Source organism: Ursus arctos, unplaced genomic scaffold, assembly GCF_023065955.2.
Source record: "Ursus arctos isolate Adak ecotype North America unplaced genomic scaffold, UrsArc2.0 scaffold_36, whole genome shotgun sequence".
NCBI lineage: Eukaryota > Metazoa > Chordata > Mammalia > Carnivora > Ursidae > Ursus > Ursus arctos.
Window position 1 is genome coordinate 24,467,485 of NW_026623050.1, and position 23,598 is coordinate 24,491,082.

At 37.7% G+C, this 23,598-nt stretch overlaps 1 pseudogene; it reads right to left on the reverse strand.

Moving 5' to 3' along the window:
- Positions 1 to 14,416: 14,416 nt before the first annotated feature.
- On the reverse strand, positions 14,417 to 14,799 carry LOC113269744 (ATP synthase subunit f, mitochondrial-like; annotated as a pseudogene).
- Positions 14,800 to 23,598: the final 8,799 nt, after the last annotated feature.

Sequence of the window (23,598 nt, forward strand, 5' to 3'; positions counted from 1 at the left end):
AAGCTTTGTGTATGTCTTTTGCAAACTCAGGCAGCCCTGCCCTCAAGTTCACACATTTAACATTACGCGAGACAAGATCTTCTAACATAAAATACAAGTAAAGCAGCAGAGCCCCATTCAACCCCAAACCTTCTTTGGAGAGCCTGTGCATGTAACCACTGGACTATACTGCCCCAAGTAAAATGCTCTTCTCTATGATGGGTGGACCAAGCCATCTGAAGTATGTATTTAGGTCTTCCAAATTATATATAGCAAATGACTGAAAGCATCAGCTTTGCTTTTCTAGGCAGGTGAAGTCCCTCTGGATATCTACTACAGAGGTGACCCCAGGATTAAAAAAAAAAAAAAAAAAAAGATACGAACAGCCTCAATCAAGGAGGGAGAAACTTGTTTTAGTCATCTTGTTGGCTAAAACACCACATCCAATGTTCTTCTGCTCCCTAGAAGCCCAAATTAAAATTCGAAATCTGTGCTATGGAAATTAAATGATGCAGACATCTGTCACAGATTTCTCCAGAAAATATTTATTCATTCACAGAAGAGTAGTTAAGAGCTCCGACTTTGGAAACTCAGGTTTGAATTCTATGTCTGTCATTTATTGGCTGTGTGATCTTGGGCAAGTTACTTACTTAACTTTCCTGTTCTTCAGTTCTGTCATTTGTAAAATGGGAATAACAAAAGCACCTATATCAAAGAAATAGATGAAAGGGCTACCTAAGCACTGAATAAATGGTACCTACTATTATTATTTTAAGTTGAGAGGTAATTTGGCTTTCGAAATAATTTTGTAAAAAACATTTCACCCGAATTTAACCAAGCTTTTGCTCCTACTTGTAGGTTTTAGAACATACAAGGGATAGAAGAACAAGATAAATGATACTACAAGGGAAAAATAGCAGACACTTCCAGAACTGTGATACATTCTATAGGACAATTGGTCAGAAGCCCCCTACTGATTATTAACTAACAATGAGTCTTCCAATTAGTCTAACATTTCCATGTCTGCCCTATGGCCACTAGTCTATCATCACAAGGCTAGGCATTGCAGGCCTCAGGCCCATATTATCACTGGAGAACCAGTACCATGTCCAGTGCAGATAGCTAGTTGTTCTGCCTTAGCCATACAGCTAATAAGTACTGAAGGAAGATTAAAGCATCCTTTCCCCAACACCTGTTTTTCTCAACTCCCCTTGCCCTCCACCCCTACTACACCTCAAATGCTGAGATCATTTTGATCTGGCTTTTGTAACTGCAGTTAGCAGAACAGCTGAAACAGAACAAACACAGAAAAACTGAAACCTACCCCACATCTCGGTTCTGATTTACCTTTTTGTACATTTGAGTCATTGGCTACCATCTGCTGAACTAGCTACCTGACTGCATCCTCAGGGGCCACAACTGACTCAATCCGCCCCATTTGCTTGGTGAGAGAGGGCACATTCAAAGGTAAACTAGCTCACTCTGCAGTTTGCTCTTGATTATTCACTAAGACTTTCAGGACGTACCTATGAAGTGTTAATGGAAGAACCCAGGTCTGTGAACGTGACCTTCTTTGCCCAACATCTAGCCCAAACCGGATACAGGCAAGTTCTTAGATATGTTTTCTGCAGAGGATCTCTTTTCATCATTCATCTTCAACTACTGACCTGACTTGAAGGGGCACCCACAAAGCTGTGACAGCTTAAGCATCAAAATGAACAGCAGACTGTAATGGAATGAAGCACCTTGAATATCTAAATATCCATGAGCCCATCATGATGCTCAAAAAAGAGCAAGCAAGCAAACAAATAAATCTTCACTTATTATCAGTGGAGTTGGCCAATATACCAACTCCTTACTCTGAAAATTAGTAAAGAATTGGGGCACCTGGGTGGCTCAGTCATTTAAGCATCAGACTCTCGATTTTGGCTAGGGTTGGGATCTCAGGGTCGTGAGATCAAGCCCCACATCGGGTCCTGTGTTGGGTGTGGAGCCTGCTTGGAATTCTCTCTTTTAACCTCTCCTTCCCCTACATCCCCTCCCTATGAAAGAAAGAAAAGAAAAGAAAAGAAAAGAAAAGGAAAAGAAAAGAAAAGAAAAGAGAAAAGAAAAGAAAAGGAGAGAGAGAGGAGGAAAGGAAAGGAAAGGAAAGGAAAGGAAAGGAAAGGAAAGGAAAGGAAAGGAAAGGAGGGAAGGAAAGAAAGAAAACTGGTAAAGAACTGTTTCAGGATAACCACTAAGCCCCAGTTCATGAAGTAAGATCTTCTTTATGGATGAATACTGGGTAATAAATATAGAAGAAATTATAAAATTAGAAAATAATGATTTTGCAATCCATAAAAAAAATAACAGATATAAGAAAGGATCATCTATGGATATTAGGGGGAATCTTGACAGGGAATTAGATTTACTTGGTATCAAAGTACAACCTCCCCCCAACCAGATTTCTCACCAGTCACAGGGTAAACCATGTTGGGCATCAGTCTATGTGATATAAACCCAAGATCAGTCTTAGCACTACAAATGTAGGACAACCAAGACATTAAATTCTCTTGATGAGGGTCATATAAAGTACATAGCACCACCTATAAAATATTCTCATCAAAAATATTTCATCCAAATCTAGTCAAGGCTTTAGATACCACTTCAAAGTTACAGTAAAGAGAGGAGGTAGAAAAATAAGATAAATGACATCACAAGAGGAAAAAAATATCAAGCAATTCAAAATGTGATATATTCTATAGGACAACTGGTCTTGTATCCTCAATAAATCAGTATCATGAAAATGGAGAGGAAACAAAGAGATGGATCCTAGCGTAGATAATCCACAAGAATTAAAATTATGGAATTCTATCATTTTCTGGAAGCTGACTTTCTTCCTAGAAAAGTGCCCAGGGCAAGAACTAGGCCATACTGAGCACTCAATACACATTTGTTAAATGAAAGAATGAGTAGACGAGATCAAAGAGGCTCAGAGGGCTTAGAGCACTGCTCAATGGCAAGCAGCTGTTCAGTGGTAAAGCTAGGACTAAAATTTGATCTATTGATTCCTAACCTTGCATTTGTTCCACAAGTCTCTGGTTTTGCTTTTTCCTGTATAATTTAGCTCTAGATTTAAGCAGCCTTAAGAGACATAACAACCGAAAATAATGTGTGGTTCCTGGTTGGATCTTGGTTTGAACAAAGCAGCTGTAAAAGACATTTTGAGGACAACTGAGAAATTGAACAGGGACTGGCTAATAGATGACACTGAGGCATCTCTGACAATTCTGTCAGGTGAGAGAACAGTATTGTGGTTACACAGGAAGTGGTCTGTCCTTATTTTCTAGAGAACTAAAAATTTTAGAGGTAAAAGTTATGAGATTGGTAATTTTCTTGAATATTCAGCATAGGGCACCTGGGTGGCTCAGTCGGTTAAGCATCTGCCTTCGGCTCAGGTCATGATGCCAGGGTCCTGCGATAGAGCCCTGCATTGGGCTCTCTGCTCAGCAGGGAGTCTGCTTCTCCCTCTCCCTCTGCCTGCTGTTCCCCCTGCTTGTGCTTTCTCAATCTGTCAAATAAATAAATAAAATCTTTTTTAAAAATTAAAAAAATAAAATACTCAGCACAGGGGTACCTGGCTGGCTCTCTGTAGAGCATGTGACCCTTGATCTCTGGGATGTGAGTTTGAGCCCAACTTTGAGTATAGAGATTATTCAAAAAATTTTTTTAAATTAAGAAAAAATTATCCAGCACAAAGAATTTGGTGGACAAGTTACGGTAACATGTTGATAATTATTAAATCTGTGATATGGGTACATGTGTATTTATTAGCCTATTTTTTCTTTGTTTAAAAAATGTTCATAATAGGGCACCTGGGTGGCTCAGTTGGTTAAGTTTCTGACTCTTGATCTCAGCCTCAGGTCTTGATTTAAGGGTCATGAGTGCAAGCCCTGCTTTGGGCTCCACACTAGGCAGGGAGCCTACTTTTAAAAATATATATATTTTATTTATTTATTTTAGAGAGAAAGAGTGTATGTGTATGTGCGTGTGCACACACAAGCAGGGAGAAGAGCAGAGGGGGAGAGAGAAGGGAAGGGAGAGAATTTCAAACAGACTCCCCGTTAAGTGTGGAGCCCAAGCAGGGCTTGATCCCACAACCCTAAGATCACCACCCAAGCTGAAACCAAGAGTCCAAAGCTTAAACAACTGAGCCACCCAGGTGCCCCGCATGAAGCCTACTTTAAAAAAATATGTTCATAATAATAACATAGATAGCTAGATAGCTGACAGAAAAAGAGAAGGAAAGACAGCATAGATGGACAGAGAGGCAGAGACCCCAGCCAGCAAAAACGTGGAATTCTTTCATTTCTCAATGTTCCTACTGAGGTAAGCATAATATAAAAGAACATTTTCTCGTACAGCTTTTTTTTAAGAACCTTAACATTAATATTGACTTAATTCTTGGTAATATTCATTAAAATCTTCAAGTCACATGCATTTGCACAGCCCGTTGTGTTGAATAAATAGCTCAGAAACCACTCAAGTGTCCCAAAACATTTAGAATGCATTTCTCAAACAGTGTGCAGGAAATATTATTTCTCATGATGTTCTGTTAAAAAAAAGCAAAACAAAACACAGGGGGAGGATGCCAAGGACAAGTGAGTTTTGTAAATCCTGGGCTAGAGCAGCCTTTAGCTTTCTGCTGATGATAAATCTGAGAAGCATCTGGCCCCTAGTTAAAGCATTTTGCATCACATTCGAATGGTAATTCTAAGAGGGTGTCACAGAGAGGGCTAGCAACCTGGTTCCTGCTTAATACTTTGCTGACCCCAAAGAATTCAGCTCTTTTACAACATGATGGGTTGGGGTGGACAGAGAGCACTTCTTTCTCTCCTAACCCATCTACCCTGTGTACATGTCCCTATTTACCTCTGAAGGGGAAGTGTCTGTGTGGTGGCAGCAATCACACCTCTCCTGCTTAGTGCTGGGGCATCTCCTTAAACTGTGAGAAGAAATCACACTTTTGAGCCTGAGAAAGCATATAGGAGACTATTGGTTCATAGCTGCATGATTTTAAGGCACTAAACTGTACAGGAGCACAGCAAAACAAAACAGGAAGATTGTAGAATGAGCACTGTGCTTAGAATTGGCAGATGTGGGTTTTAGTCTCAGTTTTGCCTCCAACTGGCTACGTGTCACCAACAGAAGATTTTGCCTTATCTCATCTATTAAATATCTATCTATCTATTCATCCTCTCATCCCACAAGTATTTTTTGAGTGCCCAATATATTTGAAATACTACACTGGGAAGATATGTCTGCTTCCCAACACTGACAGAATTTCGAAAGCAATATATTACTCATGAATGATCTTTGCCAGTTTCCACAACCCCTTCCCCTCCTTTTGTACAAGTAACTGAGAATAACTATAGGTACTTTTGAGAATGCCAGATCTCAGCTAAACCGTAAAGAAACGTCTGGATATATATAAATGATCAGCATAAAAACAATACAACAGTTCTCTCAAGATTTTAAAGCTGGCATTGCATCGACGTGCTGATCTAGGATGCACAACTTCCAGAGCGGAGAAAGCGAACTAGTAGCCCATGGACAGTCCAGCTCACCACTGCTCTGTATAACTTGCATAATCCATCTGTTCAGTTGTTCTTCTTATAATAGGGAAATATTTCTCTCTACCACTGTCTTTACCAAAAGTGGGAAAATCATAGAGGGGATTAGGAGCAACAGACATTTTCAGGAAAATGGTACTGAGCATACATTGGGCTCTAACCTCTGCTTTGGTTTTTGGGTTTCTTGTTTTTTGTTTTTGTTTTGTTTTTTTAAATATATATCTACCTGACCTCTACAGCCACTGAGTCTGTGATACTTCACGCTAGACTAAAGGACAAGTTTTGTCTGTACCCTGACTCTCAAAAAAAAAAAAAAAAAAAAAAGTTGTTCCCTAATGTGAGGGGTTAGGGGAAAAGAGAAAAAAGAGGAACAAGCAGAGGCTGCCCTCTTTCTGTAACCTTCCAGCCACCCCAGAGAAAGACCAAACTCACACTCAGCGCTGAGACACACTGGGGATTATCGGGCTCAATCCTTTTATTTAATATATGAAGAAATCAAGCCTCAGAGAAGTCAAGAGCTTGACCCAAGCCAGATAGCCAACCTAATTAGGCCCAACCCTTGTGTTTTTCCTCTCTCTTAAGATGCCTCCACCTCAAGTGAAAAGCGAAACTGCAACTTCTGTTAAATCATGTTTTTTCCATCTCCGAACACCACAACTTTTTACACATTGTTTCCACTCCAAGCTGATTATCTAAGTGAAATCTCTCATTCTATCCTGGCAATAGGAGCCCAGAGAAATGAGCCCCAAGAGTAGGCCCATTACCAGTGTGCTTTGCAAAGTTTCTCCAGTTTGCTAAGAAGCACTGCAGAGCCCCAAGTTCATCTCTCTAGTGTCTTGACAAGAGAGCAGCTGCTCTTGCAGGAATGTCACAAGTGCAAAACAAAGGAACTCGGGTTGGGCAGTAGAGGTCAATGTTAAGAACATGGACTCTAGAGCCAACCCAGGCCTGGTGGAAAGTTTCTCTTGACTCAGTTTCCTCTTTGGAAACACCAAGCAAACTACAGCACCTATTTCAGATTGTTGTTGTCAGAATAAAATGAGATAATAAATAAGAGAATGCCTGGCATAGTAAGTGTCAAAAAAGACATTAGTTACCATAGTTATAGCCAGACAAATGAATGTATTAAGTGCTTGGACTGCTTTTTATTGTTTTTGTTTTGGAAATCAGATATTGTAATCTCCTTTCACAAGTAGTTTAGAAATTGAAGTTCCAAAAGAATTTTGAACAAAGATTATAATGAAAGCAGCAAATTTCCTAACATAAATCTTTTTTTTTTTTAAATCTTAATGGGACCTCAAACCAAGTTCAACCCTAGTTAGGCACCTTGGCAAGGGTGTTATTCTGTTCTCCCCCTAGTATGCCATATTGGATCTGCTTATCAATGTTGCATTCCTTCTCTGCTTTAATCACAGCCAGCATGGGCACTGTGAGAAAAATGTAGCAATCACTTCCTTCCCCAACAGGTATACTAATTGCATCATTTCCATAACAAACTCATCCTTCACCAGCATGAGCCCTTTGCCGCTAGTCCCCTCTACAGCAGCTCTCCCCTCTGATGGGTCCATGTCTGGAAGTTTAGAACATAATGATCCCGGAATGTTAGGGAGGAGGTACAAACAAGGAGGGGGAATGTTGAGGAGTCTGGAAGCACTTGGTGTTTGAATAGGAAAGTAAAGCCATCTAATCTGAGCATGTTTACAGTGTGGTAGTGTTGTGAGCTACCTTCAAAACATGAAACAGGAGAAACAACCCAACTGCAGCTCACAGAGTTTAGACCCGTGCTTTAACTCTGGCATATAGTTATCATGTCACTAAGAGTTTGAATTCATCTTTATTAATCTATAAATTCATACGGAATGTATTTTTTTCTTGGTGTCCTCCAAAATGCTGAGCTCCTATCAACTACAGTTGAAGATGGTTTTTTGCTTGAGGGTATTGCAATTTCTCTGCTTTTGAAAACTAAAGAGAAAGGAAGGGGAAAAGCCTAAGTGACACTTTCCTGTGCAACTTTGCAAAAATGGTCCTCAACCCCAGCAGTCCCCAAGTACCACATGAGCAGCTACTTGCATAGCACTGCAATAGGGGCCTGTTATTAGTCCCTAAGGTTAACAAACTCTCCTGAGAGGGACTGTGCACTCTGAGTTGTTAGGACGAATAACCTCCTCCAATGATTTCTTAGGAGACTTGGCTTCATAGAAGGCCTAAGGTTTATTCTAAAAGTAACTCATTGTTGAATGCTAGAAAAAAGAAACAATTGTAAAAGACTGATAATCAACAGTGTGATAACAGTATGATCTCAACTTAATTATATATATCCCTATATATATAAATTTATATACCACAAAATACAGCTATTAGTATTTCCCAGATAGTGAGATTATGGTTAATTTTTATTTCACTTTCTTTTATGAATCTGTATTTGCTATTTCTGTCTACAATAAATATGTATGGTAGTCACTGTTTAAAAAGAAGAACCAAATCAACTAAAGAAAAATAAACAAAATGAAGCATTCTGGGGGTCATAAGCAGGGGGGAAGCTGGGCTAATATAAGCAGAATAACTGTTGCTTTCATTGATGACCTGCTAATGTCCCCTTCTCTTAGCTGGTCTGTCAAGGAAAACCCCATTAGGACTCAAGGACCTGATGTGCTCAGTAGCGACATTTATATATTACGCTTAACATGTCTGCCATATTATAGATTTTATATTCTTACCCTCCTACATTTACAAACTCTGAACCTATGCCTACCACATTTGCTCTTTTCTTTGGCAAAGAGAATTCCCACAAGAAGTAGAAACACTAAATTTTTAACAGTTAATTCTTTATAATTAGGAATAGAGACATACTCTCATTAGTGCTTTGCTGTGTGAAATTCTCTGAGTTCTGTGATCTTTCCTGGAGCCACATTTTCAGATTCTTTTTTTAAGGCCGTGGCAGCCAATGTGCTCCACCAACTGGCAAAGGAGTGAGAAGAGAAACCCACCAGAATGTCAAGCTTTAGTTGGTTAGGGAAAAAGAGTAAGCAATAAGGAAGGTAAGAGAGCACCCAGTCTCATAAAAACTTGGAAAGTACGTTTCTTCTTTTGTTTTCTTTAAACTACCATTTATTTTTATTTTATTTATTTTTGTTTATTTCTTTTAAGTAATCTTTACACTGACCTGGGGCTCACTCTCACAACCCCAAGATCAAGAGTCACATGATGTACCAACTGAGCCAGCCAGGTGCCCCTGGAAAGTAGGTTTTCAATGGTACTTTATACATTTGCTTAAATTCTACTGTTGTTTTAGGCCTTGGCTTAAACGTCACTTCTGCAAGAATGGCCTCCCCAGTTCCTCGAATTAGCTAGTCCCCATTGAACCCTATCACCGCACTTTGTTTTTATCTTCGTGGCATCTGTCGCTGCTACAATCAAATGATTATATGTGCAAATGTTTGTGTAACTATCTTTTGGGTCAATGCCCTCAGTACCTAGTTCTGTGGCTAGACCACAGTCACATATTTATTGAACAACTGAATGAATAAATGAATGAGTGAATAAATGAACGAAATATTTTTCCAGCTCTTTTCTGTAACCTCTTTCTGCTTTCTGGCATTCAACTTCATATTAATTCCTTACCAACTTCGTGATAATATAAATTAAAAATGTGTATTGTGCACCTGCTAGTTATTATTGGATATAAATGGTTCTTCACATTTTTTCAGTGATTTTAAATGCTAAGGTGGGATGGTTGTGGTTGTTGCTTTCATACAAGATCTGAGGGACAAGAGGCTCGGCAAATGATTTGCCCAACCAAGGTCACAAAGATCTAGAACCACAACTGCAGATGCTTCTCACAGTACTTACTGACCATCTGGGATCCACAGGTCTTTTGCTCCCTTGAGCACCAGGCCCCACTCTGAAGTCTTTCCTCTATAGAACTTTTGTTCTTGGGCCCCCTTTATTTTAGAGGTTCATAGCTGGTGGATGTGATCAACAATGTTTGAACTTATTCCAGATAAGATCTGTATTTTAACAGAGGCCTTTGAGATGATTATAAGTGATGGAAAAATCTTTTAACAGTTACAAATTTAATGTGAATTAGAAAAAATTTGCAAATAGACACCAACTCCTTAATTTCATAGATATTATTGCTTCGGATAATGTTAAGCATCAAGAGAAGTCAATTTAAAGGAAAATGTCAAATAAATAAACGAAAAAGTAATTCACAGGTCTGGCAAATATTGGGAAGGCAGTATATAAATATCTGAGTTTAGGAAACACACTTTTAATTCTAAGGATTGAAGAACTAGGAACATAATAGATACTTGGTAAATGCCCATTCATCCGTTTATTTAGCAAAAAAATTGTTGAGCTCCCACTATATATCCTAAATGCTAGAGAAACAATGGTGAGCAAGACAGCACCCCTTTCACCAAGGCACAGCCATTCACATAAAGGAATAGAGAAAGGACAGATGAATGGATTGATGGGTGAAGGAAGGTATATTCAAATACAGCAATTTTGATGAAATATTAGGGCTAGAAAAGAAAGATTTTGAGCTGGGCAGTCTCTACGAAGTCCTCAAATCGCCACCCAATTATACTTCCCATGGAGCAAAGCATATAAACCATTAGGTTTTGCTTAACTAAGGAGTTTCAACAGAGATAAAATTTTCTTATCAATGTATTTTCTCCTAGCAATATCTGGGTCCATTTGGTAGATAATTTGACTGCCACATCATCTGGATGTGTTAGCCACACAAATGTCCCAGAACGCCAAAGATGTCATGAATGACCTCAAATGACCCTTTATAGCCTGGATTCTAGGCCCTAGAAACTTTGAGGGTTTTGGGAGAGGGAACCCAAAAAAGGTCTGGATGATTTCCTATCATGCTGAAGGAGGGAAACAACATGAGTAAGCATATACTCTAGAAACCTTATAAATATTTCTAACATAGACATCTGATTGAATATTAAAAGGAAAGCAAGTATGTAGACACGTGTACGTGAGAAGAAAGCACAACACAGCTCTCACATGTGATTCTGAATGTTAGCTCAAGTTTCTAAGTTTCAACCTTGGCTACTCCATGGAAAATCCATCCTTCCTTTTCAGTGTTTTCCCCAGTTTCCCATTGCTTCTTGATGAAGATGGATAGATCTGCATCTGGCATTCTAATTAGATCAGAGAATAATGACCAGGAAGATCTTGGAGAAGAGAGGATAATTTATTACTCATATTACTTCCATCCTAAAGGTTCAGAAGTAAACTAATTCCCCTAGAATTTACTTATCACACCCAGAAAACACAAGTGAGAAACAAGGAGAACTTCCATGCTTTGGCCCTGTTACAATGGATCATGGTAGGAGCCCTTAGATATTTCCAGCCATGTTCCTTAACTTTCTACCCAGAGGATAATGCTATTTGTAGGAAAAGGGGGTGGTTGTAGTTTCTATCATGTATTTCAAGGAGACATATGCTGGAAATTTGTAATTCTCCAAATAAACCTTGTGAGATAGATGGAATTGTTTCTCTCATACAGAAAATCGAGAAAGTAACTTACACAAAGTCATACAGTTGATATATTATGGAATAAGAATTTGAACTCAAGTCTGGCTCTAAACCCACGTCCTTCATTGCTCTGTTGCCTTCCAAATGACCACACCTTCTAATTAGTCCACATAATACCCAGCAGCTACAGCTGGAACATCACAGTACCTAGAAACAATCTACAAGTGACAAGTGATAATAATAACTTCATTCATTTCAGGGCCAAAGCCCAAATTAACTAGTAGCGGGGCTGTGGTGGCTGAAGGTGGGGGACTAGAATCCTAGAGCAAGAGGTGGAGGCCTCCTCCTTTGCACATGTTTACACATCTCCTCGGCACAGGCCCTCAGGTTCTAGCAGGCTGTGCTACCCTTGGGGGTGAAGCAGATGCCCCCTAACATTGAGAGTTAAACTGGCCAATGGATTTGCTTCTTTCCATTTCATCCACTAGTTTGCTGTTCAGTTTTGGGGACAGAACAAAGAGGTAGCTTTGGTGAGATGGAAAGAGAATTGGCCACATAGTGACTGAATCATTTCTTAGAAGGAGAACCTTGGGCAAATCCTATATACTTGTATACGTGGCTTCATTTATTTGTCACAGCACTTTGTCCAGGTAGGTATTGTCACACCCCTTCTGAGATGAGAAAACAGGACACAGCAAAGTTAACTAACTTAATCATGGTCCAGAGCTAGTTTATGACAGATTTTAATTAAGTTGAGTTTGACCTGATTTCCACAGTCCCACACTGTCTCTCTAGATAAGCACTGGAGACACTGTTTTATAAAGTAATAAGCTTTCTCTCACTGGAAATAATCAAGTAGAGACAACTGGGTACAAAGTTGGGACAGATTAGCTAGCCTGTGCCCTCAAACTCTAGAATTTATAATTCTATAGGTCTTTGATCTATTCATCAATGCGTTCATATCCATTATTAAACACATATTATCAAGTACCTACTATGTCCCAGAGCTGCTCTGGGTTCCAAAGCGATAAACAAAATAATCAATAAGAAAATGCTTCCTTCATTTCAGGAAGCAAAACTGCTCTGAAGTCAAGTGAACAAGGTCACATGATAATGAGTTCCTGGGAGACTGGGGGGGGGGGGTCATGGGGAGAGGCTCCTTTAGATAGGGGGTCAAGGAAGGCTCTGTGTGAAGGGGTTATCTGAACTAAGGTCTGAAGACAAGAAAGAATCAGCCATGTGGAAACAGCAGGGAAGAGCACTCCAAGCAGAGAGAACAATAAATGCAAGGTTTGGAGGCAGGAACAAACTTGCAAATTAGGGGAACAGGAAGAGGGAGACTAGTGTGGCTGGCCTGTGCTCAGCACAGGGGAGAAGGGAAACACACCAAGAGCTAGAAGAGGCAGGCAGTAGCCTGGCCACATGGGGCCACAAGGTCTGAATTTTATACTAGTTGTCCCGGAAATCTCTCAAAAGAATCAAAATAAAGGCCTTGATTTGCTCCCCACCCCAGAGGAGTCATACGAACTCCCTGCAAGTCAGCATTTGCATTCTTCCGTAGAATGGAGGAGCAGCACAATGAATTACCTAGGTCTTCAAGGATTGTGACTGTATCTGATACAGAAATATCCATTCACATCTGGACAAGAAAGTAAATTCTCTCTGGTAGGCACTAGCCAGCATCACTGAGAGACATCCAGGGTGCAGATAAGTTTCCTTATTTGCCGCAGGCCGAAGAAGTATTTGCCTGCAAGGCTACTGATCCCGGGCGGTCGCTGGCAGAGGTTGGCACCCATAAGTACCCAAGCCCATGATGACACGCTGGTGAATTTTCATTTGCATACAAGCATATCATCACCTCCTCCAAACCTTTCTCCCCTTAGCAGAAGAGACATCAGAAACTCATAGTTGTGGTGGAAACTGGATTTGGACTCAGACAGATGGATAAGTTAGAATTCTACACTTTGCATGAGGTAGTTAACTAAACTCATTGAACTAAGTTTATCTACAGAACAGTGGTAGAAAAACAAATCCTGAAAAGTGTTATAGAATAAAAAACAATGATGACAATTGTGAAAGCACCCTACATAGTGTTTACCATGTATTACATGCTCAAAGATGAATATTTTTAAAAATTGGAACAGTAAAACCTTGACAAATAAACCTAGGATCAGATAAGAAACACCATCTGGGAATTTCTGTAAGCTATTACATCCCGTATCTATGCAACGAGAAAGGGAGAATGAGAACAAATCCAAATTCAAAACATTCCTTCAAAATACAAATACCTTCAGTATTAAGAAAATGCAAAATTTAAATATTAGAATCAGCTAAACTTGGGAGATTGCAAAATGAATAATAAATGCAGGTAAAAATTTACAGTTCTGTTTTATGCATACAAGGGGAATAATTAACTAATCTCAAAACATGTAAATGAGGGCTTAGAAGCATTTTCAAAACACCACATCCAATTCCAGTTACATATGTGGAATTTGCTACATTATAATAATTAGGGTTTTTTTTACACAAAAGATTTATTTATTTTGAATAGAAGTATTAAATATTATACTAATTACTGGTTATTTTACTTTGTACCCAGGGAAAAGAAATGAATATTCATTAGCTCCTTAAGCTACTGATCCTCCACCAACTAGACAGATTTCAACATCACCGCGAAGCTGTGGGTGGGTGGGAAATGCTCCCTGTAAAACCAGCTCTCACTACAAATCACAGCCCGATGTACTCAGCTAATGTGCACATGCTAGAATCCCCAAGTGAATTCTGCTAACATCCTACACCTAGAGCCCCCAGCTGAGTAGTCAATGAACAAGAATAACTGTTAAATTGAGAATAAGTGTTAAATTGATCATAAGACAACAGAATTTTTCTGTCTACACAATCCAGTGATCTTGAACAAGACAATTCCTAAAATACTAAACATGATTTCATACAATAAAACTAACATTGTTATCTCTCCAAAACATGCCTAGTTCATTCCAAAAGAATATTTCAATATACGTATTTCAACCAATTTCCGACTTGGCTTTTGATCCTACTTTAAGGACAATATCCACTCCAAACGACCAAGGTTGAGATTTTAATTTATGAGGTATTTTTGTTGTAGCTCAACAGGCAAACACTTTTTTGAAAGGGAAAACCAGGCAAAAGATTTCTCAAGACACTAGTCTGGTTAACTTTATTTTTTTTTTTTTTCATGTACCAGTCATCTTTTATTGAGTGGTAATTCTCAATTCAAATACAAAAGGATTCAGGGGTGTCAGGCAAAGGTCCTGTTCAGGAATGCAGAGTGTGCCCTTCACACTGGGCCCACTTCAGTGGCACTTGCATAGCCACTCATGTTTCAGCTCCTTGTAAGAAAGGCAGCAGTTGAAAAGCAGGTTAACTGCCAGCACTATAGAAATCCGAGCGATGCTCCCTTTTTTACATTGACATGCTTGTTGTAATATTAGTAGTAACCTTTTTGAAACGCTCCAGCAATGCCTTTAGGGGTGAAATCCCACATCAGTATCCAGTTCAGCAGCTCTCCTAGGAGGACATCTGTGAGCTGCTTCTCCTTCACTGGTATGACTGATGCCATCTTAGAGTCTTGGGTGTCTGCAGTGAGCTTGTTTAACTTTTAATTCTTGCTCAATTTAAGGTACCTCTGTGTTGGAGTTCTCATGTGACTTGATTTTTATTTTTTGGTTTGTTAATAAGCTTTGTGAACCAATTTATTGCTCTAGTAACTCCCTACCACAGAGGAGGGAAGGGGCTGTCGCTCTGAGGAGAATAGGTCTTGCAGAAGGGGCCTCTTGTTTCCCTCTTGGCCTTGTCTATGATCTGACTTACAGCCCCAGTGGGGCACACTGGGCAGACTGTTAATTACACCAGATTGGGCTTGGAAAAGGTGACTAGATCAGAGTGCACACAGCAATGTTGCCTATATGGAAAACAACCCTGGGTCCTGCCTCCACGTGGGCAGAATATCAGGAAGGGGGTGGAAGTATGTAAATCACAATAGTCCCACAGAGGTAGCTTCTGAGAAAGTAAAAATTCCTCACCATCTAACACAGAGTACAAGGGGGAGGGTGTGTCTCTACAGGAAGTTTCACATTTCTGGGTGTTAGGACAGAAGAGGACTCAGTCAACAAATATTTATTGAGTAACAAGCATGTGCTGTACTCTCTTGCTACTTTAAATGTGGTTCCTGGACAAGCCACATCCACATAACTTGGGAGCTTCTTAGAAATGCAAGTTCAAGGGTCTATCCCAGACCCACTGAGTCAGCATCCTAAGGTGATCCTTACATTACAGTTTGAGAAATGCCGCTAGACACAATGTTAGGTGATCTTCTAATCTCTACCACTGATGTCCATTTAACACATTATAAAAACAGAAGTCCAGGTCACACATCTGCCAAAACTTGCTTATGTTACAACTTAAGATATAACTCTAACTCACTATGCTAGGAGCAGGGCATAGGTATTTACAGTGATATGAAGTAGGCAAAGGCCTTTTACCAAGATTTCATATGCAAGCGAAGAAAGAGCCTTACTTCACAGCAAACAAGGATGCCTCAATCCACCTGATACAGGTAGACCAACAAGGCTCCCATTTCTACATTCAGGTTGGAAGAGTTTCCCATATAGAAACTCTAGACACTAGGAAGACCTAGGAAATAGAGGCTGGTCTCATCTGGTTTCCAGCTGGCAATGAGAGAGTGCTAGAAGGAAAATTACCCAATTCATTTAGCCAGCTAATTTATTTAGGTCTTTCACTAGTCCATAGCCCTTGTATGGGAGAAATCACATGAGGAAGATAAACACCAGGGAGAGATGTCTCCACTGATTTCATTGGACAGTTGTGTTACATTTTATCTTCATTTTCTGCTCTAATAGATGCTGGTAATACTTCTTGACAGGTTGTGTAGAGCCACAGATTTTCCAAAGCCAAATGGAAGTGACTTTAAAGATATTGTAGAAATTAATGACCCATGAGAGTTTTCTATGGACTTATATCTACTCTCCCTGGAGCTTCCTCCATGTCAATCTTTATCAACTTATCTATTTCCCAGCATTTTACTTTTACATTTTTCTTTTTTTAATTACAAAAGCATTGTATAAATTCATGTTTTAGAAAAAAATCAATACAAAAATATAATAGCAAAAAATTGAAAAATCTCCTTTACTCTCCTACTCAAGTGTAATTACTGTTAACAGTGGAATGCATTTTTCCAGACCTTATTCAAATTTACCTTGCATATGCATATATCCACATGTAGTAGTTTTACATACTTGGACTATACTTTATTATTACTATGCAACTTTCTTTTTGCTTACTTGTTTTTTTCCACTTTATTTTGGAGATGGGTCTCTCTCTCACCATATATTATATACATAAAATTTCTTTTCTTTTTTAAATATACATATAATTTCTAAAGAGTGGCACAATGTTCTATAAACTAGATTTATCCTGATTAATTTAATCATTCCTCTATTGATAAAGATTTAGTTTAGTTCCAATGAGTTTTTAAACAATTATAACAAATTTTCCAGATGATCAGATATAAGAGCAATATATGAAAATCAAGAACTTTCCATATATTACCAATAACTAATCAGAATATATAATTATTAAAAAGTCCATTCACAGTAATAGAAAAGAAGTGTGCAAGGACAATATGAAAAAAATATATACAAAATATATTGAGAGGTATAAAAAACAGAATAGAAGAGACATATACCTTGTTTGTTCTTAGATGAGAAGATACATGTTGTAAACATATCAATTACCTCAACAACTATCTTTACAAAAACCAATGCAATCCCAAACAAATGGCAGTGGGATAGTTCATACAACTTGACGAACTGGATGTAAAGTTATTCTGGAACAGTAAGTGTGAGGGATAGCCAAGCAAATTTGGGCAAGAGTAAAAATACACAGCTAAAACTCCTTCAATTTTGGTGAGTGGATTTGCTTTAACTCTAATGTCACCACCTCTTGAGATTGTCTATTTCTTCTTGTGTGATGTTTGGCAAGTTGTGTCTTTCAAGGAATTTGTTCATTTCACCTAGGTTATCAAATTCGTGAGCATAGACTTGTTTGTAGTATTCCTTTATTATCATTTTAATGTCCATAGGATCCGTAGCGATGTCCCATCTCTTATTTCTGATAGTAATTTGTGTCAGAGAAAAACAAACACTGTCTTATATGTGGACTAAAAAAACTGAACTCATTCATACAGAGAACAGATTGGTGGTTGCCAGAGGTGGGCAGGGGGTGGGGGAAATGGGTAAAAGTGGTCAAAGGGTAAAAACTTCCACTTATAAGATAAATAAGTTCTGGAGATACAATGCATAGCATGGTGACTATTGTTAAAAATAAATACTGCATTGTATATTTGAAAGATGCTAAGAGAATAGATCTTAAAAGTTCTCATCACAAGAAAAAAAACCTTGTAACTATGAAAGGTGATGGATGCTAACTAACCTTATTGTGGTAAGTGTGTGTGTGTGTGTGTGTGTGTGTGTATACATATACATACATATATATATAAAATCATTTTGTATACCTTAAGCTAATACAATGTTATGTGTCAATTATTTCTCAACTGTATCTCAATAAAACTGGGGGAAAAGATTTTTATCTAAATTTTTGATGTTTTACAATTATTCCTTTTCTCATATACTAAAAATCTGGGTTCCTAATAATATTAACATATTTAGGTACATTATTCTATTATTTCTCTGATGACGTATGATGTGGAATATCTTTCATATGATTATTTGCCATCTGTGTATCTTCTTTGGTGAGGTGTCTGTTAAGGTCTTTGGCCCAGTTTTTAATCAGGTTATTTTCTTCTTGTTGTTATTTTGGGGAACAGTCCTTTATCAAATGTGTCTTTTGCAAATGTGTTTTAGTTTGAGGCCTCTTTTAATTCTCTTGACACTGTCATTCACAGAGCAGAAATTTTTAATTTTAATGAACTCTAACTTACCAGTTTTTTCATGGGCGGTGCTTTCAGTATTATATATAAAAACTCCTTGTCATACCCAAGGTCATCTAGGTTTTTTCCTGTATTATCTGCTAGGAATTTTACAGTTTTGCATTTTACATCTACATCTATGACCCATTTTGAGTTAATTTTTGTAAAGTGTGTAAGATCTGTGTCCAGATTTATTTATTTTTTTGCATGGGGATGTACAGTTGATCCGGCACCATTTATTGAAGAAACTATCTTTGCTCCATTATATTGCCTTTACTCCTTTGTCGAAGATCAGTTAACCATATTTATGGCGGTCTATTTCTGGGTTATTTTGTTCCACTGATCTATTTGTTCTTTCATTAGTACCACATTATTTTGATTACTGTCGGTTTATAGTAAGTCTTGGAGTCATGTGTATCAGTCCTCCAACTTTGCTGTTCTCCTTTAATATTGTATTGGCTCTTTGGGGTCTTTTGCCTCTCTATGCAAACTTTAGAATCAGATTAATACCCACAAAATAACTTGCTGGTATTCTGAATGGGATTGCACTGGATCTATTGATTGAGTTGGGAAAAAGAGACAACTTGACAATATTGAATCTTCCTATCCGTGACTGTGGAATATCTCTCCATTTGTTTAGTTTGTCTTTGATTTCATTCATCAGAGTTTTGTAGTTTTCCTCATATAGATCTTGGACATATTTTGTCAGATTTATATGTATTTCATTTTCGGGGTGGTAATGTAAATGGTATTGTGTTTTCAATTTCAAATTCCACTTGTTCACTGCTGGTATATAGCAAAATACATTTGTATATTAACCTTGTATCTGCCTCACTTGCTATAATTGCTTATTAGTTCCAGTTTTTCTGTCAATTCTTTTGGTTTTTCTCCATAGACAAACAGGTCATCTGAGAACAAAGACGATTTTACTTCTTCCTTCTCAATCTGTGTGCCTTTTATTTCCTTTTCTTGCCTTATGCATTAGCTAGAACTTCCAGTATGATGTACCTTGTATCTGATTCTTAGAGGGAAAGTTTTGAGTTTCTCACCATTAAGTATGATGTCAGCTATCAGTTTTTTTTGTCATTAAGTTGAGAAAATTCCCCTATGTTTCTTGTTTACTAAGTTTTTACCATGAATGAGTTTGGAATTTTGTCAAATTCTTTTTCTGCATTTATTGATATGATCATATGATTTTTCTTTTTTTAACCTGCTGATATGATGGACTACAATTAATGTTGTAGTATTTCCTACCTAGAATAAATCCCACTTGATCATGGTGTAAAATTCTTTTCGTACATTTTTGGACTCAATTCGTTCTTTTACTGTAACATTTTTCTCTGGTGTTATTAGGGTAATGCTGTCCTCATAGAACAAGTTAGGAAGTATTCCTTCTGCTTCTATCTTCTAAAAGACATTGTATAGAACTAGTATAATTTCTTCCTTATATATTTGGCAGTATTCACTGATGAACCCACCTGGGCCTGATGTCTTCTCTTTTGAAATATTATTAGTTATTGATTAATTTCTTTCATAGATCTGAACCTCTTGAGATTGTCTATTTCTTCTTGTGTGATGTTTGGCAAGTTGTGTCTTTCAAGGAATTTGTTCATTTCACCTAGGTTATCAAATTCGTGAGCATAGACTTGTTTGTAGTATTCCTTTATTATCATTTTAATGTCCATAGGATCCGTAGCGATGTCCCATCTCTTATTTCTGATAGTAATTTGTGTCATCTCTCTTTTTTTCTTAGCCAGCCTGGCTCAGGGTTTATTGATTTTACTAATCTCTTTAAAGTGTCAGCACTTTGGTTCATTAATTCTATTAATTTCCTGTTATCAATTTCATTGATTCCTGTTCTAATTCTTATTATTTCTTTTCTTTTCCTTACTTTGGATTTAATTTGCTCTTCTTTTTCTAGTTTTCAAAGGTGAAAGTTTAGATGATTGATTTCAGATCTTTCTTCTTTTTTCATATATGCACTTAATGCTGTAAATTTTTCTCTCATCATTGCCCTTCACTGCACTGCACAAATTTTGATGTTTTTTTATTTTCATTCAGTCCAAAAATATTTTTGAATATTTAAATTTCTCTCAAGATTTCTTTTTGACTCATGTGTTTATCCAATCAAGAAACATTTTATTGAGCTTCTATCCTGTACTAGGTACTAAGGATACAAAACTGAATAAAACATTCTTCCTTCGAGAGTTCTATCTAGTAGAGTAGAAGGACATGGGAACCATTAACTATAATGAAATGTGATAATAAATACATAATTGGGAATAGTATATACTATTCTGGGGAGAAAGATGAAGGAAAATTAAATCTGCCCTGGGGAGTCAAGAAATACTTTCTTAAGTGACTCTTACTCAAATATAACCTCGTTTCTTATTTTGTTTGATGGTTTCATGCACGATTAATTTACTTCTTCATCAATACTTCCACAACACTTAAAACAATTTTTTTTAACTTTTTTTCATTCATGTATTCAATCTTTTTCTTTTTTAGGGTACTTTTTAAAAAAATTATGTTCAGTTAGCCAACATATAGTACATCATTAGTTTTTGATGCAGTGTTCAATGATTCATTAGTTGCATATAACACTCAGTGCTCATCACAACACATGCCCTCCTTAATATCCATCAGCCGGCTACCCCATCCCTCCACCCCCTTCCTTCTGAAACCCTCAGTTTGTTTTCCCAGCGTCCAGAGTCTCTCATGGTTTGTCTCCCTCACCGATTTCTTCCCCTTCCATTTTCCCTCCCTTCCCCTCTGGTGCTCCGTGCTATTCCTTAGTTCCACAACACTTTTATATTTATCAACTGTATCAGTTATCACAATTTACTACAGTTTATTTGTTTTAAAGATTTTATTTATTTATTTGTCAGAAAGAGACAGAGACCATGAGCAGGGGGAGCATCAGGCAGAGGGAAAAGCATGTTCCGTGCTGAGCAAGGAGCCTGATGCGGGACTCCATTCCAGCACCCTGGGATCATGACCTGAGCCGAAGGCAGACACTTAACCAACTGAGCCACCTAGGCATCGACTACAGTTTGTTTATAACTCTATCACTTACATGAAATTGTTAGTTTCTTGAAATCATGGTACAGATTTTCCTCATCTTTGTATTTCTAGGATCCAACAGTGTCCACAATACAACAAAGCTCAGTAAACTTTTTAAATAAGTATATGCACGTATGGATGGATAAATGAGGTAATATATGACATTATTACAACTGTTATATTAGTAAAGCTATATTATTCATCAACACAAAAATTTGTGCAGACATTAGAGCAGTAACTTGGTGAACATGAAAAAAGACAGCCTTAATTGAACACATAGATGAATAACAGTAAAATACTGAAATTCATATTTTAAAATAATGCATTGTAGATACTCATTTCTGTGTATGTCTTATAGAAACATTTACCCCTTTTGAGCAAATATTTGTTTGCAAATGTTCTCTTATACTAAATTAATAAATAACTACTCTTTTCATTGCCTAAAGTTGGAGGATCACCTGGTTATATTTGAGGATAACACAATCATTCTAGGTGGCTATTATAACCCCAAGAAGATGAATTCAGGTGCATTTAGAATGACTGCCTTTAGCAAAAATCCCAGAGTTGTGCTTAACTATAAGGTGGAGAGAAATTTAGCAAAGGCTCAAGGGTAAAACCCCGAACTCTGACATTTTAATATTCTACTATACAAAACATGTTTCTAAGAGTCATAACACATGCCACTTCTATGACTTCTCTTTGGGAATGCAATTAACATTCTTACAGTAACTGGAAATGGTAAATTCTTAAATTGTTAATAGCTTCCCCAGGCTTCTGATCCTTTGCAGGGCATTTGGCTCCAAATTATGAAAATATTGTGATGTATGCTCATCAGCCTATAATCCTAAATCCCTTTCTACTACTGAAAACAACTTTTGGACTGGGGATTAAACTACAGGGATCTACTTCTGAGCAAGAAGTATTTTAACATGGAAATCCATTGCACATTTTGTACCTGTTTTCTTGAATACTGACAGATAACAGGTCTGGATTTTAGACCTAAAATCTATTTTGCTAAATACAATGTCATGTTTAACGTATAGTAAATGCCGCCAATTGTCAGACATGGTTTCAGTGCTGGGGAGGAGGAATCATGGTGACAAATGGTGCCTGTCGGTAACTAAGTATGTAATGGGAGGTGACACTGAATGGGGAAGGCAAGGGTGGGGCTCCGAAAACAGGATCTTGTTACAGAACATAAATGCAACAACCTTCAAGAAATTAAACAAAGACATGTAGGCAGAGGAAACATAAGGTAAGGAAATATTCAGATGAAGTAAACAGAAAAAATGAAAGTGGACAACAAATTAAAATTGAGATTTCCCAACCACAACTGCACAGAGGGAAACACCATTTATATATTAAATGAGAAAAAACAGATGCTCAGCATAATAAAAGTTTCTCACATATGTCTTCATGAAAAGCCCACTGTGTGCAAATGGAGATGTGTTATATGTCACTTATGGAAACTTTTGAAAATCTTTAAAACAATATTACATATTGTCTGTAGATACTTGGATATGTACTAACAGCACACACAATGCGAAAAGTAAAGATACGTACCAACTTTAGGATAGTGGTTACTTCTAAGGCTGGGTGGGGGGAGTGTTAAACTATATTTATAACATTCCATTCTTTTTAAAAAATGAGACAGATAAAGCAAAAAGTAAACTTTTCACGACACTCTGGGGTCTATTATTTCCTGTAGGTTTGAAATGTGTCATAAATATAGAGAAAAATATTTAAAGTTTACATGTGAAATATAATGAGCAATGTATTTCAACAACCTCAAAGTAAATACAATCAGTACAAGGTCTTACAGTCCTTTCTTTTTAATACTGCTTGATGAAAACCAATGGTAAATGGTTGAAAGAAATGCCAATTCAGTCTAAGCAGCCTGGTAAGGTGGGGAGGTGGTCAAAATCATGCCAACGGGATTAATGACTCTTTGGTGGTCTGGCCAACCCCAGCAATAGAGAGTACCATGTTAGATGAGGGGATGAACTTCCTCTCCTTCAGAAAATTCTCCATAAATGTGGTTCTTCCTGAAATTCTGATAAGCAACAGACAGTGGTGGGTTCAGAGTTTTATCCCCTGCCAAGTACTTATTTCTTCTGTTAAGTTCCATGCCTTGATACTCAGCCAAGCTGGCATAGAACAGATGTCCTCCACAGAGGGTTGTGGAGCCTGACAAAGACAAGTGCCTGCATATAAGGCCTCCCATGGCAAGTAGTACTGATGGTACCTGTGGGCAGAGATTGCCTGGATTCCAGGTGGGTTGGGGGAAAAGCACCAGAGTTCTATGAAGAATCACATCACTACCATTTTTAAAATTAATTTCTTTTTTCAAACGAACAATTTAATTAATCATAACTGTTGTATTAGTATATTTTGTATGAAGTTTAATAAATGCATAAAACAAGGAGAAGTTTGGGTAACTACAGTAAATATTAAATAGCAAAATGT